Source organism: Jaculus jaculus, chromosome 1 (genome assembly GCF_020740685.1).
Source record: "Jaculus jaculus isolate mJacJac1 chromosome 1, mJacJac1.mat.Y.cur, whole genome shotgun sequence".
NCBI classification, from domain to species: Eukaryota; Metazoa; Chordata; class Mammalia; order Rodentia; family Dipodidae; genus Jaculus; species Jaculus jaculus.
This window is the reverse complement of record NC_059102.1, coordinates 161936516-161946463: the sequence shown is the minus strand read 5'-3', so window position 1 is coordinate 161946463 and position 9948 is coordinate 161936516. Positions and strand designations below refer to the sequence as shown.

Below are 9948 nucleotides of genomic sequence, written 5' to 3'. Positions count from 1 at the left end.
TCAGGCCCATGGGAATGAGCACTCATATTCTAGGAGTCAGCCTCCTGTGAGCCTGTTTGTATTGTTTCTGCTCAAAACTTTAAAAACAAAATATGAGAGTCAAACAAAAAGGAGCTAGTCTTCAAGGAAAATTTGTATCTATCAGTTTTTACTAGAAAAGTCCTTTATTGTGGAGCTACTGAAAGAGAATTCATAAAAAAGAAAAACGTCATTTCAGATAAATTCTATGATAGGTTATTTTAAACATCCTGACTGTATAAATTAGACATTTTGGAATGCTTTAACCTCTGTGAGAATGTAGGTTCAATCTAATTGTATACCAATTTTTACACTTATCATAGACCCTATATTGTCCTGGAGGTTAGCTTTTCATCATGCAAAAATGAGAATAAACTTACAGCTACCTATCAAAATGAAGGAGCTGTGAAATTATTCCTCTAATATTGCTTTGAAAATATACCTCTAGGTTGTTAAAAGAAGCTCTAACTCTTCCAAATGTATTGTGTAGCTGGGAGTTTTCAGTCATCATCTACGGTTGGCTTGATTGTCACTCCTCTTCTTATCTGACCCCAACCAATTAAACGCCAATGTTTCTCAACTCTTCGGCTAAGGGTAGTTTTTTCTCCTACTTCTGTGCACACAGGATTAGTCAAAACAGTTTTGCCCAAATCAGCCTTCACAGCACTAACTCTCCCTCCTGTTGACAAGGATCCGATGTTGACCATAAGCACTTCATTGTTAGACAGCTTTTGGACCTTTGCTGCTTTCTTGTCTCCTTCAGTGCGTACACCTAGAAGGCGTCTCAGTAGGAAATAGGAAATTCCTAACTCAGTGAATATGTCAGGTAAAGCTCCAACAACACCAAGCACTTGTCCCACCATTCTGTCAGCCCGGCACAGAGGAGGGTCAACTTTTGTTCCAACTCCAATAAGACCTCCTGGAGCAGCACACTGAAGATCATTATGCTCCGCAAAAAGTGATACAATTTTGGGAAAGATTGGCTTACACATAAGTTTCCCTTCACTATCTTTGGAAACAGCACCGGGTCTCACTTCTATCTCCTGGCCCACCTTTAATACTCCTTTTCGAATACTACCACCAGCCACACCACCCTGAAGGTCATCAACTTCACAGCCAGGTGTGTTGACATCAAATGACCTAATAACAATGAGTCGAGGTTCTGAAGTAAAATCTCGTGGGGGTACTGGAATTTTCTTTACTATGTACTCACAGACAACTTCAATATTGTATTTAAGTTGAGCAGAAATTGGAATAATTGGAGCTCCTGCTGCCACTGTTCCTTGTACAAATGCAAGAATCTGTTCATATTGTTCTTTAGCCTGACTTTCTTTTACCAAATCAATTTTATTCTGTAGGATCAAAATATGCTTGAGTTTCATGATTTCTATTGCAGCTAGGTGTTCTGAAGTCTGAGGCTGAGGGCAAGATTCATTACCAGCTATTAATAGAATTGCTGCATCCATCACTGCTGCACCGTTCAGCATCGTAGCCATCAAAATATCATGGCCAGGACAGTCAACAAAGGAAACATGCCTGACTAATTTGAAGTTTCCTTTAGTTCCTGGAATATCTGTAGGAAACTCATCAGGTGTTCCACTTCCACAAGACCTATAACATTCTGGCCGAGGACAACTTGGGTCATCAAGTTTATAAATCTTAGCATTAGCATATCCAAGCTTGATTGTAATGTTCCTTTCAAGTTCATTTTTGAATCTGACGGTGTGAACACTGGAAATGGCTTTTACAAAACAGATTTGCCATGCACTACGTGACCAATTGTACCTATGTTAATCGTAGCTTGTCTGCTGATAACTTCATGTAAAAGTGGCGTTAACTTTGTAACGTCCAAAGTAGCAAGATCCTGTCGTGAAAGGTGCAGCTGCCCAAGAGTCACTCCAACCTCACCCCCCCGCCATCTTGCCCCAAGAGGAAGGAAGTGGCCAAATATATATATTTTATTTATTTATTTGAGAACGACAGACACAGAGAGAAAGACAGATAGAGGGAGAGAGAGAATGGGTGTGTCAGGGCTTCCAGCCTCTGCAAACGAACTCCAGATGCATGCACCCCCTTGTGCATCTGGCTAACATGGGACCTGGGGAACCGAGCCTCGAACCGGGGTCCTTAGGCTTCACAGGCAAGCGCTTAACTGCTAAGCCATCTCTCCAGCCCTATATATATATTTTTTAAAGGGTATAGGGAGAGAGGAATTTGTGTGTGTGTGTGTGTGTGTGTGTGTGTTTGTGTGTGTGTGTCAATTCCAACAGACTGGCTTTTGCAGTCAGGTTTGCATTGCTAACAGGAATCACCTAACCAAAAGCAGCTTGTAGGAAAAAAGGTTTATTTTGGCTTACAGACTCGAGGAGAAGCTCCATGATGGCTGGGGAAATGATGGCATAAGCAGAGGGTGAATTTTCCTCCTGGTCAATATTAGGTGCACAACAGGAACAGGAGAGTGTGCCAAACACTGGCAAGGGGAAACTGGCTATAACACCCATAAGCCCATCCCCCAAAATAAACTACCTCCAGGAGGTGTTAATTCCCAAATCTGTATCAGCTGGGAACCTAGTATTCAGAACACCCAAGTTTATGGGGGACACCTGAATCAAACAACCACATTCCACCCCTGGCCCCCATAAACTGATAACTATCCATGATATAAAATGCAATGCATTCAGTCCAACTTTAAAAGTGCCCATTTTTTATTTTTTAAATTTTATTTATTTATTTTTATTTTTTTGGTTTTTCGAGGTAAGGTCTCACTCTGGACCAGGCTGACCTGGAACTCACTATGTAGTCTCAGGGTGGCCTCAAACTCATGACAATCCTCCTACCTCTGCCTCCCGAGTGCTGGGATTAAAGGTGTGTGCCACCACGCCTGGCTAAAAGTGCCCATTTTTTAAAATCAGTCCTAATGATGTTCAAACATTCCCATAATCCAAGGTCTTTTAACTGAGCCATAATATAAAAAAAATCCCCCCAAAACCCATAATAGCATAGAATATATATTCATACTGCAAAAGTTGGCATTAGGCATAGCAAAGACATATTCAACCAATACAAGCTTTAAAGGCAAACATCAAACTCTAACTCCAAGTCCAACAACTCTAGTCAGTAACAAGTCTCCAAGTCTGATAATTCTAACCAGCAACAAGTCTCTGGAGTTTCAATTCCGCCCCTCCAGCTAGGCTACTTACAGTCTTGGAAAACTTCTTCTGGGGCCGGAAGCTCTCCTTGGCAGCCATCTCGTGGTCCTGGCATCTCCACTGGGCCTCCATTGCAACCTACACTCCATCCTCACAGCTCCATTGGGTCTCCATGCAGGCATCCAGCAAACCTGCTTCACACTGCCCATGGCCATTTCCAAAACACAAGACCATGTTGCAAAATCAGTGAGCCTCTCTTTCCTGCACTTCTTATACTCCATAATACCAGGTGAGATGCCAATTTGTTAAGCCTGGGGGGGAGGGGAATAAAGCAGACCTTGAAGAACAGGACACTCCTTTAGCATTCAGGCCCCTTCAACAGACTGTATGCTTTCTGTGGTTCCAATGCAGGTCAGCTGGCCAATCTCAAAGGTTGTAATCTCTCATACAATTGCAACTGAACAGGCAGACGTTTCAGCCCAAAGATTTCATTTTTTTCTGTGCCATATCCCTCTGCACACACCAGTCCATTTCTATACACTGCACAAATTTTCAGGACACAAGCATAACAGCAAACCTCTCACACAAACTGCTTCTAGCCCAGTCCAAGGCAGAGCTCTTTCTCACCCTCATAAGCCAAACCTCACAGTCCTTAGTTCTTACTGCATTCAGGTCTTTCAACTCTGACCAGAATAGTCCATCAAACTATACTTTCATCAGTACAAGGCATCTCTTAGGTCAAAGTTTCAAATCCTTCCACATTCCTCTTGAAAATCAGCTCCAAAAGGCCAAAGCCACACAGTCAGGTTTCAAGCAGCAATGACACCACTCTTGGCACCAACTTTTCTGTTGCAGACAGGTTCACATTACTGGCAGAAATCACTCAACCAAAATCAGCTTGTGGGAAAAAGGGTTTATTTTGGCTTACAGATACAAGGGGAAGCTCCATCATGGCAGGGGAAAATGATGGCATGAGCAGAGGGTGGCTATCACCTCCTAGCCAACATCAGGTAGACAGCAGGAACAGGAGAGTATGCCAAACACTAACAAGGGGAAACTGGCTATAATACCCATAAGCCCACCCCCAACAATACACTGCCTCCAGGAGGCATTATTTCCTGAATCTCTAGCAGCTAGGAACCTAGCATACAGAAAACCTAAGTTTTGGGGGGACACCTGGATCAAACCACCACACTGGCCTTTTTTTGTTTGTTTTTGAAGGTAGGGTCTCACTTGAGCCGAGGCTGACCTGGAATTCACTATGTAGTCTCACAGTGGCCTCGAACTCTCACCTATCCTTCTACCTCTGCCTCCCTGGTACTAGGATTGAAGGTGTGCACCACCACGCCCAGCTTACTGGCCTATTTTTTTATGCAAGAGAGTGTGAATGAGAGATGGAGAGAGGGAGAAAACTGGTGTGCCCAGAACTCTAGCCACTGTAATCATACTCCAGACACGTGTTCCACCTTGAGCGCATGTGTGACCTTGCATGCTTGAGTCACCTTGTGCATCTGGCTTATGTAGGACCTGGAGAGTCAAGCATGGGTTCTTAGGCTTCTCAGGCAAGCACCTTAACAGCTAAGCCATATCTCCAGCCCTCTTTTTCTTTTTGTATGTGTGTATGGGGTATGTGTGAATGTGTAGATTTGCACGTGTGTGTATGTGTGCATGTGAAGGCCAGCGGTTGAAGTCAAGTGTCTTTCTCCATCCTTCTACACCGTATTTATTGAGACAGAGTCTCTCACTTGAGCCCAGGGCAGAACTCAGGTCATCATGCTTGTGTGACAAGCTCTTTTACCGACTGTGCCTTCTTCCCAGTCTCCAAATAATTTTTCAGAAGTAAGAAAGGACAGGCTAGCCATCCCTTGACTCCTTTCCTTTCTCTTACCCTTCTTGCTGCTCCTCAACTCTTAGAATTGAACTGAGCTAGAACAGTTTCTGCTAAGAGAGGTCAGTGATGTTGAGGGGCATCTCTTCCATGAAGATATTGACAGTTCCAATGTCTCCGAGAGTCCTCTCATGGTCTCCTATCACCATGGTAGTAATAGCAATACCCTTAACAGCTAAAATATCTTCAGTGGCAAAACTCAGTGGCTGTAGTTCTCCCCCTGTAGGAAAGTTAATGACAACTACATATCAGGGGTTCCAGCTTGCAGGCCAATGGTGATAGTCACTTTGCTAGAGCCTGAATGAAACTCTTTCCTTTCTGCCATATCTCCAGGCACATAGACAGTGGGGTTTCAGGGTGCATATTCTCAGTCAGTCAATTCACCTTCCTTCTGGTGTTGCTGCAGATGACTATCTGAGAGATGATCAGGGTCTTATACAAGCCACACAGGGTTGGCCTCTCTTCCTCTTGTTCCATATAGTGGCATTGTTTACAGATAGCCGCCAGGGCCAACACTTCCTCCCCCTTCCATTCCTTTTCCTCCTCCATCTTTTTCAGACAAAGAACTCACTATGTAGACAAGTCTGGTCTCAAACTTGTGGCACTCTTTCTCATTTCTGCTTCTGCAGGGATTATAGGAGTGTTCCACAATATCCAGTTCCTTTTTTGTTGTTGTTTTGTTTAAAAAAAATATTTCATTTTTATTTATTTGTTTAAAAGAGAGAGAAAAAGAGGGAGAGAGTTTGAGAATATGAGTGTGACAGGTCCTCCAGCTGCTGCAAATGAACTCCAGATGCACAGACACATGTGCAACCTTGTACATCTCTCTTATGTGGATCCAGGGGAATCAAACCTGGGTCTTTTGGTTTTGAAGGCAAGTGCCTTAATAGCAAAGCCATATCTCCAGCCATCCCCTCCCCTTTTTTGTGTTTTTGTTTTTCAAGGTAGAGTCTCACTCTAGCCTAAACTGACCTGGAATTCACTATGTAGTCTCAGGGTGGCCTGGAACTCACAGCAATTCTCCTACCTCTGCCTCCCAAGTGCTGGGATTAAAGTCATGTGTCACCATGCCTGGCTCACTCCCCCCTTTTTTTTGAGGTAGGGTTTCACTCTAGCCCAGGCTGACCGGAAATTCACTATGTAGTCTCAGGGAGACCTAGAACTCACAGTGATCCTCCTACCTCTGCCTCCTGGGTGCTGGGATTAAAGACATGTGCCACCACGCCTGGTCTAACCCTTCCTTTTTTGAGAAAGAAAGAGGCAGACAGAGGGCTGGAGAAATGGCTTAGCAGTTAAGGTGCTTGCTAGTGAAGTCTAAGGATCCAGTTTTGGTTCTCCAGGTCCCAAGTAAGCCAGATGCACAAGGTGATACATGCATCTGGAGTTCGTTTGCAGTGGCTAGAGACCCTGGCATGCCCATTCTCTCTCTCCCTCCCTCTCTCTGTCATAACTAACTAAATAAATAACTAAATAAATAAATAAATACTTGAAAAAGAAAGAGGCAGGCAGAGAGTGAGCATGGGCATGCAGAGCCTCCTACCACTGCAAACCAGCTCCAGACACCTGCATCACTTTGTGCATCTGGTTTTATGTGGGTACCAGGGAATCAAACCTGGGCCATTGGGGTTTTCAAGCAAACACCTTTAACCACTGAGCAATCTCTCCAGAACCTAACCCTTCCTTCTTCACAAGAATCTGAATGAAGTCCCCTGTGAACTTCTTTTTAATAAAATTTTATTTGTTTGTTTTTTGTTTTTTCGAGGTAGGGTTCTCACGCTAGCCCAGGCTGACCTGGAATTCACTATGTAGTCTCAGAGTGGCCTCAAAATCATGGTGTTCCTCTGGAACCTCTCCTTCCTGAATGCTGGGATTAAAGGCACATACCACCATGCCTGGTCCCTGTGAACTTCTTTGTCATCTTGGGTACATTGGATGATATGGTGGCTACCTGGAGTGATTATTGGGCTTTTGGAATATGTCAGAGACTTGGTCCTTAACATCTTAACATCTCATCAGATTCATCTGATCCAAACATGTTGGTGTTTTAGAAGCAAGCACCTCCAGTTAAGCACACCAGAGTGTCCATGAGTGTCCACAATGATATGGGAGTCTCCATGTGAAGCCACTATACTTCAGCATGCAGGTCTGTCAGATAGCACCAGATAACTTTCTAATGCCATGTATCTTTTTGTATCTGCTGAGACAATTCTCTAGTGGGTGCCATGACCAAGGTGTAGGTGGCTTTTAGGATCAATTTAATCATCTGTAGCGCTAATATGACAAATGTGGCCATCTTCCAATGGTCTTAGCTTGGGCTTGAGTGATCACGATATAACCTTTGATACAAAGAAGATTGATTTGTTACTAGATATCAGAGGGCTTCTCAAAACTACAGTCAAGCTGGGCAAGGTGGCACACGCCTGTAATCCCAGCACTCCTGAGGCAGTGGTAGGTGGATCACTGTGAGTTCAAGGCTACCCTGAGACTACATAGTGAAATCAAGGTCAGCCTGGGCTAGACTGAGACCCTACCATGAAAAAAACCTACAGTCAAAGGGTGAGGCTGGGGATATACCTGAGGAGTATAGTGATAGGATTGTAGACATGTGCCACTTTCAGCAGCTGAAAAACTTATAATAGACATGTGACCCTGTGACATCTACAACATAAAAGGTGTTAATAGTTGAGGGAGACCTGATGAAACCATATGTGGTATCTTAGGGGTGCTCCCATGTGTGAGGCTTTATCAGATGTGGTGTCTTGGGGGTACTTCCATGTGTCAGGCCCTGTGCTAGGGGCATTGTCTCAGATATTTCCTGACGCTCCAGAGGGAAAATGGATTTCACAAAGGAGGAAAGTGGGGCTCGAAGGCCATGTTCAAAGTATGTAGACAGTAGACAACAGAGCTAGGGTTTGTATTTGAGATAGTTAATTGTGGGTCCCTGGATCCTTGGAGCCATGGTTCCCTGAAGGTGACCAGACAACAGTGGAGAGCATGGTCTTGAGCGGCTGTGAGCAAAGGGATGTACACCCCTGGAAGATGACTTGAGAGAGTAGTTCCCTTTATTCAATAGGGAAATGGGTTTATAAGCAGTTGAGAGTGGGAAGAGGGTCCTATGGGGATGGGTGGGTTTAAAGGTTGCTAGCCAATGCCTAGGGATGTTCACTCCAGCATGTAGGGAGAGAGTTAGGTGATCTACATAGTGGTGGGAAGAGAGTCACAGCAGGATGGGCTGTGTAAATGCTGCTGGGTGATGAGGAGTTTCCCAGGCAACTGGCCAAAGGTCACAGGGTTATGGGCAAAGCCCAAGTTCAGGTGCGCAGGGCTTGGAAAGTGAGTGGCCTACTGTAGCCCAGGGGTCCGTTGCCATGCCTGGCAGCTTAGGCCCATCTCCTGAAGGCTCTAGCCTGTCCCTGGCAGTGCCCAACAGTTAATCACTAGACAAAACTAGCCCTGTGGAGGCACTATCAGCCCGTTGACTGCTTTTAATCTGCCCCAGACCTTAGGGTGAACTCTTTGAAGCAGAGGTCACATTTTTGCCACTGCCAAAACTCTGGAGTCACACAGGGTGGGCAGTGCCAAGTGTGTGTTAGTGGAAGGAACGTTGTTGCAGGATATGGGATTCCAGGGGTTGGACCTGTGCCATTAGCTGTGGTGGTCTTTGGACCTGTTGGGACCAGGGAATCCCAGAGCCTTTGTTTAGCTTTAGTTTGATCTTGTCTCCAAGTCAGCTAGAGGAACCCTCTTTTAGTTCAGGATGATTCTGTTAGTCCTTAAATGAGGTGTTTCTGAGTCCAGAGTTGTGTTCTCTACTGAAGGAAAGCAATATAAATTAGGCCTGCCTGCCTGAGGGCCAGGGAGGGCAGGAGAGGCCCATCAAGTTAGATCAGAAAGGCATGTCTGAGTTTTCCAAACCATTCCTGACAGAGGTATGGCCAGAGGCTAAGGTTAGGAGAGGTGGTAGCAGTCGCCATCTAGCCCTCTTTGGATAAATGACCTTGAGTCTGGTACAGTTCTTTTTTTTTTTTTTAAAGTAGGGTCTTGCTCTAGCCAGACTGACCTATAATTTACTATGTAGTCTCAGGCTGACCTGGACCTCGATCTTCCTACCTTGACCTCCCGACTGCTGGGGATTAAAGGCATGGGCTACCACACCTGGAATGTCTAGTACAATTCTTTTATTACTCTTGCTAGAGCTTTATTGGTAAAAAATTCAGTGCTATACTAACAATCCCTTTCAAACTCTGGGAGTGTGCTATGATTACGATGTTATTTGTTTCATCTAAAACTCATGCTAAAGTTTGACTCATAATTTAACAGTGCTCAGAGGTAGGTAGGGCCTAAGAAGTGACTAGGTCATCAAGAGGGCTTAATGCCTTTCTCATGGGTCTTGGGGACTGAATTAGTTTTTGAGAATAAGCTTTTTTTTAAGTTTAAGTTTAAGTTTTTTTTAAGTTTTTGAGAATAAGGGAAGGCTGCCCTGGTGTTTTGTCTCTTCGACTGCCTGTACCCATATGCCCTCCTGCCATGAGATTTCCACCACAAGCTGAGCAGATACTAGCACCATGCTTCCAGCTCCAGAAGTTGGAGCCAAAATAAATTTTTTTAATAAACTATCCATTCTCAGATATGTTATAGCAACAGAACCTCTCTAAATTGTAACCCCCTTGTGTAGAAAAGTGTTTATTTCATAAATCAATACAATGGAAAGCCCTTAAATGCTGGCTGGCACATAGGTCGTGCCATGTTAGCTATTTTTTATTACTTGCACAGATATGCATGTCAGGTAGCTCTGAAGAAATGTAGTCTCAAGGTAGCTTCAAACTCATGGTGACCCTCCTATCTCTGCCTCCCAAGTGCTAGGATTAAAGGTGTGTGCCACCATGCCTGGCT

At 44.4% G+C, this 9948-nt stretch overlaps 1 pseudogene; it reads right to left on the bottom strand.

Moving 5' to 3' along the window:
• Positions 1–518: 518 nt before the first annotated feature.
• On the bottom strand, positions 519–3266 carry LOC101606247 (annotated as a pseudogene).
• Between the last annotated feature and the right edge of the window lie 6682 nt (positions 3267–9948).